The sequence below is a fragment of the Papio anubis genome, chromosome 6 (assembly GCF_008728515.1).
Source record: "Papio anubis isolate 15944 chromosome 6, Panubis1.0, whole genome shotgun sequence".
NCBI lineage: Eukaryota > Metazoa > Chordata > Mammalia > Primates > Cercopithecidae > Papio > Papio anubis.
In genome coordinates, this window is record NC_044981.1 from 106,075,217 (window position 1) to 106,096,485 (window position 21,269).

The 21,269-nt window shown below is 36.1% G+C and overlaps 1 long non-coding RNA gene across 3 annotated transcripts in view; it reads left to right on the forward strand.

Annotated features, from left to right (window-relative positions):
- Positions 1 to 21,269, forward strand: part of LOC103883928 — a 133,831-nt gene that overhangs the window by 53,840 nt on the left and 58,722 nt on the right. Inside the window, exon 2 of one of the 3 annotated variants that reach the window (XR_002521693.2) lies at positions 4,839 to 4,936. The exons of the other annotated variants lie outside the window; for them this stretch is intronic. This is a non-coding gene — a long non-coding RNA (uncharacterized LOC103883928). The remainder of the gene's footprint in view (positions 1 to 4,838; positions 4,937 to 21,269) is intronic. 3 annotated transcript variants of the gene reach the window in all.

A 21,269-nucleotide genomic window follows, 5' to 3' on the forward strand; every position in this document is an offset into this window, starting at 1 on the left:
CATTGAAATATTTCCTTTAATAGTTGTTTTAAAGAGGCAGTTAACTCTCTATCTTTGTGTGTCTGAGAGTAGCTTTATTTTAGCTCAGTCAGAAATGATATATGAACTACGTATAACTACTAAGTTGACAGCTATTTTCTCTGCACTCTGAAGATATTATTCCAACATAATCTGGAATTTCTTGATTTTTTTTTTTTACGAAAGAATGCAGCTAGTCTAATTTGCCATTCCCTTATAGCTTTTTTCTTTTTCTTTTTTTTTTCAAGTGGGTGCATGCCACAGATTGATTTAATTCATGAATAAGGAAATCAACGGGATGGTGAGTTAGCTCTAAGAAGTGTAGGAGAGGCAGAAGTATTTAGACTCACTGAAAAAAAGAATGCTATATCACATACAAAACTGATTACTGCGGAAGACTTGTTAATGTCACAGTTACAGGCAATACAACTCTCACCTTTGAGATAAAGTCTTCTCTACCAGATAGAAACCATTTGACAGAAACCTTTATCCACAGGGAAAAATTCATTTGTATTGCCATAAAGCAAAAAATAACTTGCATTGTTACTACTTTTGCACAGATTGAAGTCTATCCTTAGAGATTTGTAAAATTCCCTCATTAATAGTGAATGCGTTGTTAAAGTTACATAGTCCTAGAGAATCAGATAATTCTTGAGTAGCCTTGTTAGTTAATGCTTTGGATGTGACTTTGGAAGGACATGAGTCACCCTTTTGTCCATATCCAGGTCGTGGAGTGTGTTCTTAATACCTCGTCCTTGTGTTTATAAATTATCTTCAGGGATTATTTTTGGTTCAAAAATGGCTGGTTTCATTTTATTTTGGCTGCTTTCATGGGTATAGCATTCAGTATTAATGAACATACATAAGCTTTAGTATGGTCATCAAGTCTAGAGTCATATGGGGTCAAGCAACTATTAAGTCCAGAAAAAAGATCTGTTGAAAATTTTGTAAGACACCTAGGCCAGAATTTTCAATAATCTCTATTCTCCAGAGATTACACAGAATATTGCCTGTATTCATTCTATTATGAGGCTAAGATGCCAAACCCAAGAAATTTATCTCCATCAGATTTTGCCTGTAGCACCTTCAAATTTGTGTGAATTCCTCTCTCTGCAGTGTCTCCAAATCTCCTAAACTTCCTGGCCTGACAGGAAGTGACGTGTAATACTACCTATAAAGCTGAGACACTATAAGCCATAGAACAAACAGGAAAGTGATTTCCTGGGCAAATTCTGAAGACATTGATTCCAGCTGTAAACTGCAGCCCTTGATCCTTAGTGGTGGGCTTCTCATAGCTGATTAAATGAGGTTTGTTCTCAAATATGACACTCCACACATTCAATCTGTTCAATTACATTCTAACAGAAAATATGATTAACTTTTTATGAACCAATTGCAAATATCTATATTGCTATTCAGATAAACTCAAAGTATTTGTTTCTGAATTTTGATGAGTCAGAGAGAACAAGATAGAGAAGCACAGTTATTAACTAAGGTTAGACATAGATCAAGAAGATGATTTAACAATTTTAATCCTACGTATATATCCCAAAGAATTGAAAATGGACTAAAAAAGATACTTGTGTGCAAATGTTCTTTGCAGAAATATTCACAATAGCTAAAGGGTAGAAACAACCCACGTGTCCATAGAAAGATAAATGGATAAACAAAACGTGGCATATACATAAGTGGAAGATTATTCAGCCTTCAAAGGAGTGGAAATTCTGACATGAATGACATGAATGAACCTTGAGTTATTATGCTAAGTGAAATAAGCCAGACAAAAATGATCAAATATTGTATGATTCAACTTATGTGAAATATCTAGAATAGGCAAATTCATAGAGATAGAAAGCAGATGAGAGCTTACCAAGGGCTGGAGGCGAGGCAGGGAGAATGGGTAGTTATAACTTAATGGATATAGTCTGTTTGGAGTCATGAAAAAAATTAGAAATACATTTGATGATGTTAGCATAGCATTGTGAATATAATTAATGATGCAAAATAGTTCATTTAAAAATGGTTAAAATGGCAAATTTTATGTTATATGTAGTTTACCACAATTAAAACAGAAAGAGGCTGGGCACAGTGGCTCATGCTTATAATCCCAGCACTTTGGAAGGCCAAGGCAGGTGGATTACCTGAATTCGAGACCAGCCTGGCCAAAATAATGAAATCCAATCTCTACAAAAAATACAAAAATTAGCTGGACATGGTGACGCATGCCTGTAGTCCCAGCTACTTGGGAGGCTGAGGTGAGAGAATCACTTGAGGTCGGGAGGTGGAGGTTGCAGTGAGCCAAGATAGTGCCGCGGCACTCCAGCCTAGGTGACAGAGCTAGGCTCCATCTTAAACAGCAACAATAACAACAACAACAACAACAAAAAAAAAAAAAAAAAAAAGGGAGAAAAAATAGATCAACAAGAAAAAGAAAGGGCTCTCTTATATAGTCATCAGAAAGTGGAACACTAAAAACTCTACCAACCTTATTTCACAAAAAATAATCACAATTGGATGTTCCTCTTGAGTTCATTCAGTATTAATTTATTCTTGTTCCATTGGATCTTGAGTCATCAAACAGCTTTCATGAAATTATCTACTACTGAATTCAAAAGCGTCCTGGAAATCCTGAATCCCTCTGACAATTATCTAAGAGATGTCAGCTCTTAAGTCTAGTCCTTGAAATATTAGCTGTTAAAAATACCTGGCAGAGTCCTTTTCATGAGACTCTGAGGCTGTTCTTCCTTTATGCAGACCAAATTTCTGACTGAGAGCTTTCAGGCAAGCATGAGAAGAAAGCAGAAGCTGCTCGTTGGTGATAGAGTAGCTAACAATAGCAGAATGGAGAAGAGTAAAATTCTCTATTGAGTAAGATACATACCTCTTTTGTAAGACTTTGATCAATGTTTCCCCAGAGAGTAAGATAATATATTATACTCTATACAGATCTAATCGAGGAAAAGACATATTCCTGAAGCAATGAACAGATAAAATTTCAATGACATTATTCCAATGACTTGCTGCATGTTTATTTGATTACAGTTTGCTGCTGCTTATGTATGTAAAGAGATAAAAGCAGCAGATCTTAGCAAACGAGTGCCCATGACTCTCCTCTGTGCCCACCACTCCATTTTATATTGCACTGCTTCATTGCTCCAACAGCGTTATCATTTGTGGCTTTAGTTTGCTCTGTCAAATTTGCTCTGTCAACCACAAATTAATTTCCCCTTTATTGTACTTATGGATGAATCAAAGTTTTAAAAATCAGTGAAGTCAATACTTTCTATACTCTGGAAGCTGGTATGTCTCGCCTTTTGATGAGTGGCACAGACCTTTATAAGCTGTGTCAAAAATATAAGATCAGAAGTACTACCCTCCATCCCTCTCAAGCTGATGCTCTCCAGAAAGTGGACTCATTAATTAAAAATTGTTCATATGAACTATGCAGGTATCTTATGCTCTATTTTATACCAAAGAACTTTATGCCAACACATCTGCCTCTGACATCTGACATGTTGCACACATATATGCAAAACAAAGCTCTCTGTTTGACAAACTGTTGGGATAGAAAAACCAGTTGTTTAATTAAAACTTGACTAATTTTCTTCCCAAGTTATGTAACCATTTATTTAGATGAGTTTAATTACAAATGAAGTAGTGACGATTAACAAAATAACACAAGTGATCAGTCTTTGGAAACCCAGATATATTATTAATAGATTACTCCTCATAGGATGATGTTTTTCCTATATTTTTTAGCTTCTGTTAATCTCATGCCTAGATTCCTTGTATCTGATCACTTTCTCTCTCCTAATTGGGTTGACTACTGATTGGAGACTGAAGAGATTCAGGTGGAAGAAAATGATTAGAAGTGAGCATCAGCAACGAGGCAGCTTTGAGTTTCAGGATGAGTCCAGGTCGGAGAATATTCTGGCAGGTGTTAACATCATGACATCTGCTAATGGAGATTTATGCAGGCAGGGGTCCTATGGGAGAAGTGTGGAGTTGGGTGCAGAGTTTGAGGTCAAGAAGAGTCTTTGGGGAAGTGAGGTAGTACTGCAGCTCCAGAGAAAGTGAGGCATTGGGTGGGAAACCAAGGCAGGAATTATTATGGGATGCCCACAGCACCTTGTGTTAGCTCTTTAGAATTATTTGTTTCAAGTCTGTGTTCACTAGTAGGAGGCAAGGACATATTGGTCAGGTTCATTGCTAAGATCCTAGTGTTTAGCACAGTTTCCTGGTGGGGTTGATGCCAATAAATATTATTAAATTAATGAACGGAAGAAAGTAAAATTTGGTGTGGGGGGTATAGTTTCTAGGATTTCAGAAGTTATGGCTTGATTCCAGAGAAAGCAGCAAGAACTTAGATGATAAACCTTGAGACAAGGCCAGGGTAGGGTCCATGCAGCCCAAATTGGCCCTGATTCCTGAGCTGAGCCTGCTTGTGGTGTTCACATGACTCTATCATTGTGATATCAGACAAATGGTATCTGGTACCTGGTCAATGCTAACCCCTTCAGCAGAATACACCGGTCCTCACACAACCTGCTTAGAAGATGAGTGGAATCATTCTCTAAATTTCAGACTGTCTTCCCTCCCTTTGTCTGGTGGCTCCTGCTTTCTGGTTTTATGGTCTGATTGTGTGTAGCAAGGAGCTGAAATAACTACGTGGAGTGTAGATCTGGGAGACGTAGGCATACATGAAAAAGATAAGAGTCAGAGGGTAGGTGCGCAATACAAATCCGAACAAATAGTTGAATGTCATCAAAGGAGTGTGAACTTAAACAAAAATGAGCTCTGATTTTCATCTCTTTATATAGGACAAGCAACTGCTGGAAAACTGTGAGGAGTGTTTTCCTGTGGCCAGGGTGGGAATCTGGATCTTAAGATTGTTGGCAATGAAAATAATTGCTCTTTGGTAAGTCTTAAGAGGTTCTGCATGTGGTGCGGCAGCTGAAGTTGTCCCAGCAGGCTCTCCCTGTGTTCTGGAAGCTCTGGAAGTGATTGGTTTTAGGTATTGAGACAGGTAGGGCACCCAGAGTTCTTAGGAATAGCACCATAATCTGAATGAAGATGTTTCAGATTGATATATTAAGTTATATGCACATAATATAAAACTTGTCTCATTTGCAGAAAACATTGGATCTCTGTAAAGACTTTTGTGACCATATTTTTCTTTGGCTGAGCACAGGAAGGAGCAGTTGGGGCTGGACTGAAGGCATAGGGGCAGGGCTGAGGCGCCTCCCATTTGGGGGAGGTAAACTGTCCGCTGTGAGAGGGGGATACCTCAGGGGGCTAAGGAGAGACAAGGCTGCAAGGAGCCCCAAAAGGGGCATGGTCAAAGACTTGAGGAGGAAACAAGTTAGTGAATCAGTTAAAATACTTTTTCATCTATATTCTATTATCCTCTTTCTGACCCCCAGGTTTTAGTAAAGTTAGTTACATGCTATGTTCATTTTAGCTGTGCTTTCAGGAATTAAATGTTAACCTGCATCAACACCTGGAATGGCATAGATTGGGTGAACCCTGGCTTTATGGGAAGGAAATGACCAGATGGCAACCATGACGGGCAGAGGCCAGAGCCATAGTCTGTAATGGGAGGGACCACCAAGTACTTGGATGAATCTGCGGATGTGGTATCCACAGGAGTCTCAGAAATTTCAGGGAAAATGAACTCAGTGAAAGATAGGGACCAAGCATTGTTGTGGAGGATAAGGGCTGGCACTTTGCTCACTGGGTACTGAAGGGAAGGATAACACATTTTAATTGGTTGAATTCAATGCAGGTACATGGTTGATTGAAATATTTATTAGCATAATCCTTTGGGTGAAAGAATTAAGAAACATGTTTCCCATTCATATACTGTGGCCCAGGAATTCTACTTGTCAGTGGTTGTCTTTTAAGCAGTGATCATAAGTGACTTATTTGTTACTTTTAGATTTTTTAAAAATTTCTACTTTCAGGAAATAAAGGAAGAGCACATTGTAATTAGATATAATATACTTTATTCTTTAAAAAATATAGGCTTGACTGGGTGTGGTGGCTCAAGCCTGTAATCCCAGAACTTTGGGAGGCCGAGGCAGGTGGATCATGAGGTCAGGAGATCGAGACCATCCTGGCTAACATGGTGAAACCCCGTCTCTACTAAAAAGAATACAAAAAAATTAGCCAGATGTGGTGGAGGGCTCCTGTAGTTCCAGCTACCTGGGAGGCTGAGGCAGGAGAATGGCGCGAACACGGGAGGTGGAGCTTGCAGTGAGCTGAGATTGCGCCTCTGCACTCCAGCCTGGGCGACAGAGTGAGACTCTGTCTCAATAAATAAATAAATAAATAAATAAATAAAACATACACACACACACACACACACACACACACTATATATGCTTAAAATTCTAGAGTACTAAAGTACTAAAACATGTGGATTATCCGAAATCCAAACAGTAAAGTGAGAAGATCTGGACCTGGAAGCCTTGGTCCTGCAATGTTCTAGGTACGTCCTGCTGCCCTGACCAGGCAATGGTCAGGATCAGTTAAGGAAGGAAAGTGAAAGTACTGCTTTGAAATCTTCACCTTTAATTCCAGTGGAAATTCTGTCTTTTATTATCTTCACCTACTTCATCTCATTTGAATTCTTTTCTAATTCCTTTGCAATTCAGTCCACATTACACATCACCACTCTCCGGAAAACATGCCTTCCCTTAGGAATGAGCACGGCTCCCATCACACCTCAGAGAGGTATATTGCACAGGTCTTCACCCAAGGGCCACTTAAAAAAGTTTTACCTTTTTAAATTTTCGTGGGTACATAGTACATGGGGTATATGGGATAGTTTAATATAGGCATGTGATGCGTAATAATCACGTTAGGGTAAATGGGGTATCCATCCCCTCAAGCCTTTATCCTTTGTATCACAAACAACCCAATTATATTCTTTCAGTTACTTAAAAATGTATATTTGAATTATTATTTACTATAGTTACCCTGTTGTGCTACCACATATTAGGTATTCATTCTATTTTTTGTACCCATCAACCTTCCCCACTTCCCCTCCCCACCAGCTCCCACTATCCTTCCCAGCCTCTGGCAACCATTTTTATACTCCCTATCTCCATGAGTTCAGTTGTTTTAATTTTTAGCACCCACAAATAAATGAGAACATGCAAAATTTGTCTTTCTGTGCCTGGCTTATTTCACTTAACATAATGACCTTCAGTTCTATCCATGTTGTTGCAAGTGACAGGATCTCATTCTTTTTTATGGATGAAGAGTACTCCATTGTGTATATGTACCACATTTTCTTTATCCATTCATCTGTTGTTGATGGATATTTAGATCGCTTCCAAATCTTGGCTATTGTGAATAGTGCTGCAGCAAACTAGGAGTGCAGATATTTCTTCGATTTTCTTTCTTTTGGGTGTTTACCTAGCAATGGGATTACTGGATCATATGGTAGCTCTATTTTTAGTTTCTTGAGGAACCTTCAAACTGTTCTCCATGGTGGCTGTACTAACTTACATTCCTTCCAACAGTATACAAGGATTCCCTTTCACCAGCGTTTGTTATTGCCTGTCTTTTGGATGTAAGCCATTTTACCTGGAGTGAGATGATATCTCATTGTAGTTTTGACCTGCAGTTCTTTGATGATCCCTGAAATTGAGCACGTTTTCGTATGCCTGTTTGCCATTTGCATGTCTTCTTTTGAGAAATGCCCATTTAAATCTTTTGTCCATGTTTTTGTTCAGATTATTAAATTTTTTTCTATAGAGTTTTTGAGCTCCTTATATATTCTGTTTATTAATTCCTTGTCAGATGGGTAGTTTGCAAATATTCCCACCTATTCTGTGGGTTGTCTCTTCACTTTGTTGACTGTTTCCTTTGTCGCGCAGAAGCTTTTTGACTTGATGTGATCCTATATGTCCATTTCTGCTTTGGTTACCTGTGCTTGTAGGTATTGCTCAAGACATGTTTGCCCAGACCAATGTCCTTGAGGTTTTCCTAAATGTTTTCTTGTAGTAGTTTCATAGTTTGAGGTCTTAGATTTAAGTCTTTAGTCCATTTTGATTTGATTTTTGGATATGGCAAGAGATAGTGGTCTAGTTTCATTTTTTGGCATATGGGTGTCTAGTTTGCCCACTACCATTTATTGAAGAGACTATCTTTTCCCCAGTGTATGTCGTTGGCAGCTTTGTCAAAATAAGTTTACTGTAGGTGTGTGTATTTGTTTCTGGGTTCTCTATTCTGTTCCATTTGTCTTTGTATCTGTTTTTATGCCAGTACCATGCTGTTTTGGTTACTATGGCTCTGTAGAAAATTTTGAAGTCAGGTAATATGCTTCCTTCAGTGTCCTTTTTGCTTAGGATAGCTTTGTCTATTCTGTTTTTTTTTTTTTTGTGGTTTCATATAAATTTAAGGATTTTTTTTCTATTTCTGTGAATAATATCATTGATATATAGATAGGGATGGCATTGAATCTGTAGATTGCTTCGGGTAGTATGGATATTTTAAAAAGATTTATTCTTCCAATCCATGAACATGGAATATTTTTTCTTTGGTTTCCTTTTCAATGTATTTCATCAATTTTTTATAGTTTTAATTATAGAGATGTTTCACTTGTTTGGTTAAGTTAATTCCTAGTATGGCTATTGTAAATGGGATTACTTTTCTATTTCTTTTTCAGATTGTTCACTGTTGGCATATGGAAATACTACTGATTTTTATATGTTGATGTTCTATCCTGCAACTTTACTTAATTGTTTATCAGTTCTAATAGGTTCTAATAGGTTTTTGTGTGTGTGTGTGTGTGTGAAGTCTCTAGGTTTTTCCAATTTTAAGATTATATCATCTTCAAACAAGATAATTTGCCTTCTTCTTTTCCAGTTTGGATGCTCTTTATATCATTCTCTTGTCCGATTGCTCTAAATAGAACTTCTAGTACTATGTTGAATAACAGTGGTGAAAGTGGGCATCCTTGTCATATTCCAGATCTTAGAGGAAAGGTTTTCAGTTTTTCCCCATTGAGCATAATACTAGCCATGGGTCTGTCATATATGGCTTTTATTATGTTGAGGTATGTTCCTTCTATCCTCAGTGTTTTGAGAATTTTTATCATGAAGGATGTTGAATTTTGTCAAATGCTTTTTTGGCATCAATTGAAATAATCATACATTTTTTTATCCTTCATTCTGTTGATATGACATATCACATCATGATAACTTTTTATTACTGCTTTAGTCTTCTTACTTGTTATTGGTCTTTTCAGGTTTTGGATTTTTCATGATTCAATCCTGGTAGCTTGTATGTGTTTAGGAATTTATCCATTTCTTCTAGGTATTCCAATTTATTGGCATATAGTTGCCCATTGTAGCCACTACTGATCCTTTGAATTTCTGAAGTATCAGTTATAGTGTCACCATCTCTGATTTTATTTTGTGCCTTCTCTCCATTTTTGTTAGTCTGACTAAAGATTTGTCAATTTTGTTTAACTTTTCAAAAAAAAAACTTTTTGTTACATTGATCTTTTGTATTGTTTTCTTCATTTCTCTTTTATTTGTTTCTGCCTCTGATCTTTATTATTTCTTCTGCTAAGTTTGGGTTTGGTTTGCTTTTGCTTTTCTAGTTCTTTAAGATAGATCATAAATTGTTTAGCAGAAATGTTTCTTCTTTTTTGATGGAGGTACTTATAGCTATAAACTTCCCTCTTAGTACTGCTTTTGCAGTATCCTGTAGGTTTTGGTATGTTATGTTTCTATCATCATTTGTTTCAAGAAAATTTTAAATTTGCTTCTTAATTTCTTCATTGATCCCATTGAGCCATTTGTCATTCAGGAGCATATTATTTAATTTCTATGTTTTTGTATAGTTTCTAAAATTCATCTTATTATTGAATTTTCAGTTTTATTCCATTACAGTCAGAAAAGATGCTTGATATTATTCACTTTTTTTGGAATGTTTTAAGACTTGTTTTGTGACCTAATACATATGGTTTACTCTTGAGAATGATCCATGTGCTCAGGAAAAGTATGTGCATTCTACAGCCATTGCATGAAATGTTCTGTAAATATCTCTTAAGTCCATTTGGTCTATAGTGCAGATTAAAGCCTATGTTTCTTTGTTGATTTTCTCTCTGAAAGATCTGTTGAATGCTGAAATGGGGTGTTGAAGTCCCTAGTTATTATTGTATTGGGGCCTGTCTCTGTCTCTTTAGCTCTAATAATATTTGCTTTATTTCGGTGCTCCAATGTTGGGTGCATATATATTTAAAATTGTTTAAATATATTGACCACTTTATCATTATATAGTGACCTTCTTTGTCTTGTCTTATAGTTTTTATCTTAAAAATGTATTTTGTCTAAGTATAGCTGCTACTGCTATTTTATGGTTTCCATTGGCATGGAATATCTTTTTCCATTTCTTTATTTTCAGTCTATGCATGTTTTTATGCATGAAGTGTGTTTCTTATAGGCAACAGATCAGTGGCTTTTTAAAAAATCCATTCAGCCACTCTGTCTTTTGATTGGAGAATTTAGTCCATTTACATTCAATAGTATTATCAATAAATAAGGAGTTACTCATGCCATTTTGTCATTTGTTTTCTGGTTGTTTTGTGGTTGCTCTTCCTTTTTTCTTCCCTTCCTGCCTTCTGTTAGTGAATATGATTTTCTCTGGTGACATAATTTAATTTATCATTGTTTAATTTTGGATACTTGTGTTTTTTGGTTTGAGGTTACCATGAGGCTTGAAAAGACTATCTTATAGCCATTAACAGTGTTTGCATAAACAAACAAGCAGAAAGAAAGCTAACAAAAACTCTTCACTTTAACTTCATTCCCCTGCTTTTTAACTTTCTGTTGTTTCTGTTTATATCTTATTGTACTGTCTATGTCTTCAAAAGTTGTAGTTACCACTTTTCATTGGTTCACCATTTAGTCTTTCTATTTAGAATAAGAGTATTATAAATACCACAGTTAAAATGTTATAATATTCTGTGTTTCTGTATACTTACTATTTCCAGTGAGTTTTATACCTTCAGGTGATTACTTATTGTTCAATAACATTCTTTTCTTTCAGATTGGAGCCTCCCTTTAACATTTGTTTTCTAGGACAGTTCTGGTGTTGATGAAGTTACTCAACTTTTTTTTTTTTTTTTGTCTGGGAAAATCTTTATTTCTCCTTCATGTTTGAAGGATATTTTTGCTGAATATACTATTATAGGGTAATAGTTTTTTCCTTCAGCACTTTAAATATGCTCTCACCTGGCCTGTAAGGTTTCCACTAAAAAGTCTGTTGCCAGATATATTGGAACTCCATTTTATGTTATTTGTTTCTTTGCTCTTGCTGCTTTTAGGATCCTTTCTTTATCCTTGATCTTTCAGAGCTTGATTATTAAATGCCTTGAGGTAGTCTTTGGGTTAAATCTGCTTCATGTTATATAACCTTCTTGTACTTGGATATTGATATCTTTCTCCAGGCTTGGGAAGTTCTCTGTTATTGTCCTTTTGAATAAACTTTCTACCCCTATCTCTTTCTCTACTTCCTCTTTAAGGCTAATAACTCTTATATTTGCCCCTTTGAGGCCATTTTCTGGATCCTGCAGGCATGCTTCATTCTTTAATTGTTTTTGTCTTTTCTGACTGTGTATTCAAATAGCCTATCTTCAAACTTAGTAATTCTTTCCTCTCCTTGATCAATTCTGCTGTTAAGAGATGGTAATACATTATTCAGTATGTCAGTTGCATTTTTCAACTCCAAAATTTCTGCTTGATTCTTCTTAAATTATTTCCATCTGTTTGTTAAATTTACCTGATTGAATTCTGAATTCCTTCTCTGTGTTATCTTGAATTTATCTGAGTTTCTTCAATACAGCTATTTTGAATTCTCTGTTTGATAGGTCACATATCTCTGTCTCTCTGGGATTGGTCCTTGGTGCCTTATTTAGTTCATTTGGTGAGTTCATGTTTTCCTGGATGGTGTTGATACTAGTAGATATTCTTTGGTGTCTGTGTATTGAAGAGTTAGATATTTATTGAGTCTCCACTGCCTGGCCTTATTTGTATCTGTCCTTGGGAAGGCTTTCCAGATATTCTAAAGGACTTAGGTGTTTTGATCTAAGGGTATCTGCTTTAGGGGGCACCCCACATCCAGTAACACTACGGTTCTTGCAGACTTATGGAGGTACTACTTTGATGGTCTTAGACAAGATCTGGGAGAATGCTCTAGATTACCAGGCAGGAACTCTTGTTCTCTTCCCTTACATTCTCCCAAATAAGTGGAGTTTCTCTCTATTCTGAGCCACCTGAAGCTGGGGGTGGAGTGACACAAGTACCCCATGGCCACCACCATTATGACTGTGCTTGGTCAGACTTGAAGTCAGCATGGCACTGGGCCTTGCTCAAGGCCTGCTGTAACCACTCCTGGCTACTGCGTATGTTGACTCAAGGCCCTGGGGCTCTACAATCAGCAGATGGAAAAGTCAGCCAGACCTGTGTCCTTGCCTTCTGGGTGGTGAATTCCTCCAGGTCCTGGATGGGTACAGAGGTGCCATCTGGGAGCCAGGGAACAGAGTCAAAAATCTTAGAAGTCTATTTGGTGTTCTATTGTACTGCAGCTGAGCCAGCACTCGAACCGCAATTCACAGTCCTTTCCACTCTTCCTTCCCTGTTCCAAACACAGAGGAGCCTCACCCCATGGCCACTCCCACTACAGGCCGCGGGGAGTACTGCCAGACTACCATCGATGTTCCCTTTAGGTCCGTGGGCTCTTCACTCAGCTTGTGGTGAATGCTGCCAGGCCTGGAACTCATCCTTTAGGGCAGTGGGTCTCCCTCTGGCCCAAAACAGGTCCAGAAATGCCATCCAAGAGCCAAATCCTGGAATCTGTGAGCCCAAGAGCCCACTTGGTGTCCTACCCCCTTGTGGTACCTAAGGTGCAAGACAAAATCCCCTTTACTTTTCCCTCTACTTTTCTCAAGCAGAAGGAGTTTCACCCCATAGCCACCACAGCTGAGAATACAATGAGTCTCACCTGAAGCCAGCAAGCCTCAGTGTCTCACTCTCTGCTTTTGATGTGGTACCTAGGTATTGCTGCTGTTCATTCAGAGCCCAAGGACTCTTCAGGTAGCAGGGGATGAATGCTGCCAGGACTGGATCCTTTCCTTTAAGGCAGCAGGTTCCCTTTTGACTTAGGGTGTGTCTAGAAATGTCTTCTGGGAGCTAGGGCCTGGAAAGGGAGTCTCATCACTCTGACCAGTGCCCTATCCTACTGTGGCTAAGCCTGTATCCAAGATGCAAAACAAAGCCCCCCCACCCCATCGTTCTCTCTCCTCTCTTCCAGCAGAAGAAAGGGGTCTCTTTTGGAGCTGTGATCTGTGCAGCCTGGGGGTTAGGGTAGTGGTGATGCTAGCACTCCCTTAGCTGCCCTGGTCAGTGTCTCAGTAGATCATGTGCCCCAATCCCAGTCTAGTGACTCTGGGTCCAGTTCAGCACTAGGTCTCAATAAAAGTTGCAGTCTTGGCTGGGCGTGGTGGCTCACGCCTGTAATCCCAGCACTTTGGGAGGCCGAGACAGGCAGATCATGAGGTCAGGAGATCGAGACCATCCTGGCTAACATGGTGAAACCCCATCTCTACTAAAAATACAAAAAATTAGCCAGTCGTGGTGGCGGGCGCCTGTAATCCCAGCTACTTGGGAGGCTGAGGCAAGAGAATGGCATGAACCAGGAGGCAGAGCTTGCAGTGAGCTGAGATTGGGCCACTGTACTCCAGCCTGGGTGACAGAGCGAGACTCTGTCTCAAAAAAAAAAAAAAAAAAAAAAGTTGCAGCCTTTGTGGCTTAGACTGCCCTTCAAATTTATTTAGAACCCCAGAGCACTTTAGCGCATGGTGGTGAGGCTTGCTGGAACTCAAGTTCAGACCGATGGGATCAGCAATTCCCTTCTGGCTAGGGTTAGTTTAAAAGCTTCCTCCATGGGTGGGCATCGCCTGAATTTGGTTCAATTTTCCTTTCTGCTATAACAGGAAAGCGCAGAGTTCAATGCCTCAGAGTTGCTGCACTTTCCCTCCCCAAGCACACAGAAATGCATTCCACATCACTGCTGCCAGGGTTGGGGTGGCAGCTGGAGGAAAGGTGGTGCTGATGATCCAAGACTGTTTTTACTACCTCTTCAGTGCCTCTTTCAACCGGATACTATGAGTGCTCACCTGAGTTTTGGTTTTGTTAGGGTGCTTTTGGGTAGATAGTTGTTAAACTGGCATCCTTATCAGGGCGGTGGGTGGAAGGACCAAGGAGCCTTCTATTCTTCCATCTTGCTCTCTGATTGAATTTAGAATGTTAAAATGAACTTGCATTTCTGAGAAAAATCACACTTAGTTATGGTATATTATTCTTTTTATGTGTTGTGGAATTAACTAGTTAATATTTTATGAGATCTTTGGGTCCATATTCATGAGAATAATTGATATATAGTTCACTTTTCTTGCTATCTCTCTAATTTTTAAATTTCACTAGGTTTTTAAAAAAATCAGATTATTGTGGCCTCATAAAATAAGTTGAGATGCATTCCCTCCTGTGTCTTTTTAAGGGATTTGTTTAAGGTTGGCATTGTTACTTCCTTAATATTTTAATTCACCGCTGAAACAAACTGGGCCTGGGCTTTCCTTTGTGAGAAAATTTTTATAACAAATTGAAATTCCTATATTAGATTTTCTACTTTGTCTTGTTTTAATTTATGTATGTTGTTTTGCCAAGAAATTTAATTTGTGTTGTCAAATTTATTGACATAAAGTTGTTCACAAGATTTTCTTATTAGCTTTTAAATGTCTACAGGATATGGAGGTATATCCCCATTTCTAATCCTAATTTTGATTATTTGTATCTTCTCTTTTTTTTCTTCATCAGTCTTGCTAGGGTTATCTATCTTATTAATCTTTTCAAAAGAACCAACTTCTGACAATTCATTTTTTCTATTATCTGCTTTCTATTTCATTATTTTTGCTCTTATTTTTTGGATCATTTTGATAGGAATTTATTAACTTTATTAATTTTTGTTCAAAGAACCAATTTCTAGATTTGTTAAATCCCTCTATTGTCTTCTATTTCATTGACTTATACTCTTATTTTTATTATTTTCTTTCTTCTAATTTTTTTGGCTTTAATTTTTCTTCTCATTTATTATAGTAGGAAACTATTTTTTCTTTTCTTCTTTTAAAGTGTAACTGTGCAAAGTTGTAATTTTTCTTTAATTATGGACTTAGTTACAGCCCACAAATGCTGAAATGATGTATTTTCATTATATTTCAGTTTAACTATTTTCTAATTTCTCTCATAATGTTTTTTGACTCCTGAATTATTTAGAAGCATATTGTTTAACTTTGAAATAATTGGGGCTTTGTAAATATATAGTCATTTATTCCTAAAATTCAATTCCATTTTGGTCAGAGAGTATATTTTATGATGTTGCAATCTTTGAAATGTGTTAGAACTTATGACATTGCTGTATGTTCACTATGCACTCAAAAAGAATGTGTATTTTCCAATTGTTGAATATGTTTTTCTAGACATATTGATTCAGTCAATTTGGTTTATAGTATTATTCTATGTCTTTTACATCTCTACTGAATTTTTCCTAGTTCTTCTCTCTTAGAAAAATGGTGTTAAAAATCTACAACTGTCAGTGTGAATTTGTTCATTTTCCCTTTAGTTCTTGCATGTTTTTCTTCACGTATCTTGAAGCTCCATTATTAAGTTGATGCACACTCATCATTGTTATTTATTCCTTAAAATTGAGCCTTATATTATTAACAACTATTCTTTAAAAAAATCTGTAGCAATTTTCCTTGTCTTGATGTCCACTATGTCTGATATTAATATACCCATTCCAGTTTTCTTTTACATATTGTGTGGTTGGTATTTTCTTTTGTTGTTGTTGTTTGTTTTGTTTTGTTTTGTTTGGAGATGGAGTCTTGCTCTGTTGCCCAGGGTGGAGTGCAGTGGCGCGATCTCAGCTCGTTGCAACCTCTGCCTCCCAGGTTCAAGCAATTTTCCTGTCTCAGCCTCCCAAGTAGCTGGGACTACATGCGCATGCCGCTACGCCCGGCTAATTTATATGTTTTTTAGTAGAAATAGGGTTTCAGCATATTGGTCAGACTGGTCTCAAACTCCTGACCTCAGGTGATCCACCTGCCTTGGCCTCCCAAAGTGCTGGGATTACAAGCGTGAGCCACCATGCCCAGGCTGGTTGGTATGTCTTTTACATTTAAAACTTTCAACCAATGTGTCTCTTTTTATCAAAAAAGTATGTTTTATTAACAACACATAATTTAGAATAGCTTTATTTTCTTCCTTATCTAGCTCAACAACCTTTGCTTTTTATTTGGAGTCTTTTATCCATTAACATATAAAATGATTAGTGACATGGATAGATTTAAGTCTACCATTTTGCTATTTTTTCCCTATTTGTCTTTTCTGTTTTTTGTTCCCATCTATTATTATAAGTCTTCTTTGTGTTAATCAAATAGTTTTTATTCTTTTATTGGATTTTCAGACAGATTTTATTTGTAGTTGTTTTTCTAGAAATTACAATATGCATCCTTAATTTATCACTGTTTTTAGAGTAAATGTTTTATCCTTTACAGAAGGTATACCCTTGCAACAGCATAGTTCCATTTATTTCTGAAACTTTATAATCTTGTTGTTATAAGTCTCTAGACATTTTAAACCTTTAATCAATATTACAGTTTTTGCTTTAAAAAGTTAAATTATTTTAAAGATAATAAGAGGAAAATAAAATGTATTTTACATACACTTTCACATTTAACATTTCCAGTGTTCTCTATTCCTTTCTGTAGGTTTTCATTGTATATGGTATAATTTTTCCTTCAGCCTGAAGAACTTGTTTTAGAATTTTCTCAGTAAAGGTTTGCTAATGACAAATTCTCTCAGTTTTTATTGTCTGAAGATATCATTATTTTACCTTTATTTGAAGATATTTTCTCTGAATATAATATTATGAAATGACATCTGCTTTCCTTCATAATTGTAAAGATGCTATTCAGTTTTTTAAATGGATTTCATTATTTCTCATGAGACATCAGCCACTATTGATACTACAGTTCTTTTGTATATAATATGTGGTTAATCTCTGGTTACTTTTATAATTTGTTCTTTGATTTTTAGCACTTTGATTATGATGTGTCTAGGGTTGAATCGCTTTGAATTTTTTTCTGTTTACATTTTGGTAGTTTTTTGGAGGTATATATTGATGTTTTTCACTAAACTTGGGCAATTCTCTGCTATTACTTCTTCAGATATTTACTCTGTTCCATTTTCTCTCTTTCTTCTCTTAATATATTCTTAAAGGTTATTGATATTCTGTTCGTTTTATTTTAATCCTTTCTCTGTTATTAACATTGGAAAAATTGTATTGATCTGTTTTGAAGTTCACTGATTCTTTCCTTTGCTGGTCCCAGTCTGATAAGGAGTCCATTTAGTGAAGTTTTTATTTCAGATACTGTTCACTTCATTTATTAAATGTCTATGTGATTCTTTTTTATAACACTCCTCTGTTGAATTTCTCATTCTTTTATTCATTACAACCGTATTTTTCTTTAAGATTTTAAACATATTTATAATAGCTATTTAAAAATATTATCTGCTATTCCCAATAGCTAAGTCATTTTTGGTCCTGTTACTGTTAACTAATTTTTATCCTACTTGTGGATCACATTTTCTTGTTTTTTTTTTTTTTTCACATTTCTACTAATTTTTGAGTATGTGCCAGCCATTTTAGATGATATGTTGTGGGGAGTTTGGGTTATATTGTCTTACTATAAAAGATGTTAAATTACTGTTTTTGCAGGCAAACTATTTTGATCCTGTAGATATTGTCTTTATTTTTTGTGAAGGATGGTGTATTTCAGTTTTGGGCCACATTCTAAGGCATGTGTTTTACTCTAGCTATGATTATTATCCATTGAATGTGCACTGTGGTTAGTGTAGTCCCTTGAATGCAGTAGGGATAGAACTCCAATGTCTCCTAACACAGCACAGCCTCAAATATTATTGTTTAGCTATCATCCCTGCAGCAGACAATCTCTGATTGATTTCGTAGACACTCGTCTTGTTGCATGATCAAATCAGTCCTCAGCCCAGCATTCTAGTGGATGAGATTAATTCTCCCTTTACCGTATAGCTCTCTTTTCTCATGTGCTTTGCTCTAAAAATTCCAGCTGGTTCAGCAGTCTGGAAGTCCAGTACCTGGCTTCTCAACTCAGCAAGACTGCTGCTCTGCTTGGCTTTCCCTTCCTGATCTGTGGCAGAAAAATACCATTAGGCAGAAAATCGGGGCAATTGTGGAGAAACTGTTGGGCTCATCTCATGTTTTCCTTCTCTAAAAAATTACATCCTGTGCTGTCTGTTTTTCAACATCTACAAACAGTTGACTCATACATTTTGTCCAGTTTTATAATTGTTGGGAAAACAAATTCAGTTACCAGTTACTGTCATGGCAAGAAGGAGAGATTTATGTATATGATTTAAAACATAACTTTTGATTATTTTATTTGACTTCTGTTAAGATTAGCACTGGTGTGTGTCAATTCTTTCATGTTTTTTCTATGCCCCTATAATCTATCTCTTTCTTTCTCTTTCTCATGCCTGTACATTATCTATCATTAAGAGTTTGCAAGGCATTGTTTTATAAAAATAAAAAAAATATAATTATTTGTGTATATATATTTATGTATGGGAATATATAATTACAAATAATAGATATGTACATGTATATCTTTACCTATTCTATATCTATAATGTACATGTATATCTTTACCTATGCTATACCTATAAAAATATAGTTTTCAGTGCCCTTCTTTTCTTATTTAATAATACATCCCTGTAAGTCAATTTGTGTCAATCTAAATTATTATTTCTAATGCTACAGATATGTCAAAAGATTATTCTCTCAATTAGTCTTTAAGGGAAATTATTTAGGGAGATGCTTCATATACTTCTCTAATAGGAAAATTTAATTATAGTTTGTAGATATTCTTTAGGGTTTGTTGTATAGGTGTATGTCATTTCCCTAGTTTTATAATACATACAATTTCATTCTGTAATTTTAATTCATTTTTATTCTCTTCTGTGAGTTTCTGGGAGAGGAGTTACCCAAACATGTTTTCTCTAGGTCTTTCTCAGAAGTCCAAACACATAAATTCTTGTCTAACAAACATATTAATAATTAATAAGTGAATATAACAAAAATGTTAGTGGTTCAAAGGACTATAACCGTATTTGCACTCTCTCAGATACTATTTTTCATATTTCTGGCTATAAAGTAGTACATATTTGTTGTAATAAACATGTAAATTAGCAAAAGTATATGAAAAGAAAATCATTTGTAATCTGACTGCCTAGTAATTGTTACTCCATAATTTCTCATTTTTAATCTATGTATATACTATATATCCAGGTATTTGTATATCCATTAGATGTATAATTCTATATATTGCTTTTACAATAATGTAACTTGAGAAACTTATTTAATTAAATATCCTTTAAAAAGATTCTTTCTAATGACTACATAAACTTCTATCTACTATATACCTTGCTTAACCAATTATTGCTCCTGAATACTTAGGTGTGTCTGCTTTTTCACTATTTTAAGTAACAGTTCAAGGAACCCTGTGTACATTCCACACTATTTCTCCTTCACCATTGTTACAAAGCTCTGTAAAATGGCATTTAAGTTAGGAAACTAAGACATCTTGTTTGGATTTAAGTCCTGTTTGAGTCTCAAACCTTAAGCGATGTTAGTTTATAATTTTCAATGTAATTATAGTACATTGGAAACAGAATCATTTATAGAATGTTTTCTAAAATCTCCATCCTATCGGAAGCCTGTGGGCTCTCTGAGAAAGAGTTTGACGGTTCCTGGCCAGCCTAAAATTTAATCCCAACCTGTCACCAGTTTCTATGAAGTGAGGTTTCTATTACTTCCTGGATTGCTCTAGTCTATCAGAGGTCACCATCTCCAATTTAGTCTAGATGTGGATGGGAAAGTACCCTGTACAGCCCTAGCATCCAGAGAACTTTGGTGTCAAATTCAATTACTGGAGAAGGAGACCTTTTTTTTCTAAAGGTCTCTGAATCCATTAAAAAAGCTTCTCAGATTCCTAGCACTGGTGCTTATGGCGAATGTATCTCCCACACAAGCCTTCTGACAGCTTTTTTGTAATTTCACATAGTCAACTGCTTTTGTGGTTGGAGTTTCATTTACTGAAAAAAAAAATACGTCAAGTGGAAGTAGAGACAGTTATGTCTTTAACATACGTCTGACTACGCCTGAGTGAGGCAAATATTGTAGATATATAATGACCCAAGACTGTTTCATTTCACATAGCTTTCCTCTTTTCATGTTCCCAAACATGTTGATTTTCCAAATATAAGACATTAATTCTGGATTGCTGTGGCCACAGTTTCCATTAACTCCCTTGTGTGCATCAAAAGAATAAAAGTATTCATGAAGTCTTTTTTTCATTTTGTTTTAAAATTCTCTTTTGTGGAAATTCCCTACATTTTCTTTTGCACAATTTGCAGAGCTTTTTCTTTTTCTGTGATTAAAGAATAAATGAATTCATTTTGAATTGAGGAAAATAATGGCACAACATATATAGTTTTTGTGCCTGAGAAATTCGTTTTTACAATTCCATTTCAGCGAAACCACCTAATAGGTCATAAAACATTAGCAGTGTTTTCTCTTTCTGCCATACAGCCTTCTAATTTGTCTGGAACACAAACGAATCAAGAAATGCAGCTTTGCAGACTGTTTTGAGTATTACAGTCTATTACTTTAACTATTGGGTCAGTCGAGGGTGCATAAACCTGCCATTTAAGTCGTTAACAACTATTTCCAGAAAAGATACACTTTATACTGTGGACTGAGCTTCTCTTTCATCCTGTTGAGTTCAAGTTTCATAATTAGAACATGGTGAACAATAGAATTCTCATGTAAGAATAAAGGCATCTTCTTGGTTTCTTTTCTACTGCTTTGAACATGGAATAAATGGCATATTCTGCAGTCTTGCTAAATCTTCCATTCCTTCCCACACTTTGTTGTATTTCTGACCGTTTCAATGAGAATAAGGAAACTACTCAGACAATGTTATCTCCACACAAAACTTCAAATGTTCATACTAAAAAATATTGACTGGTAGCAGCCATTAAGAGTCATTTTGAAAAATAATATACCAATAGATTTGGCAT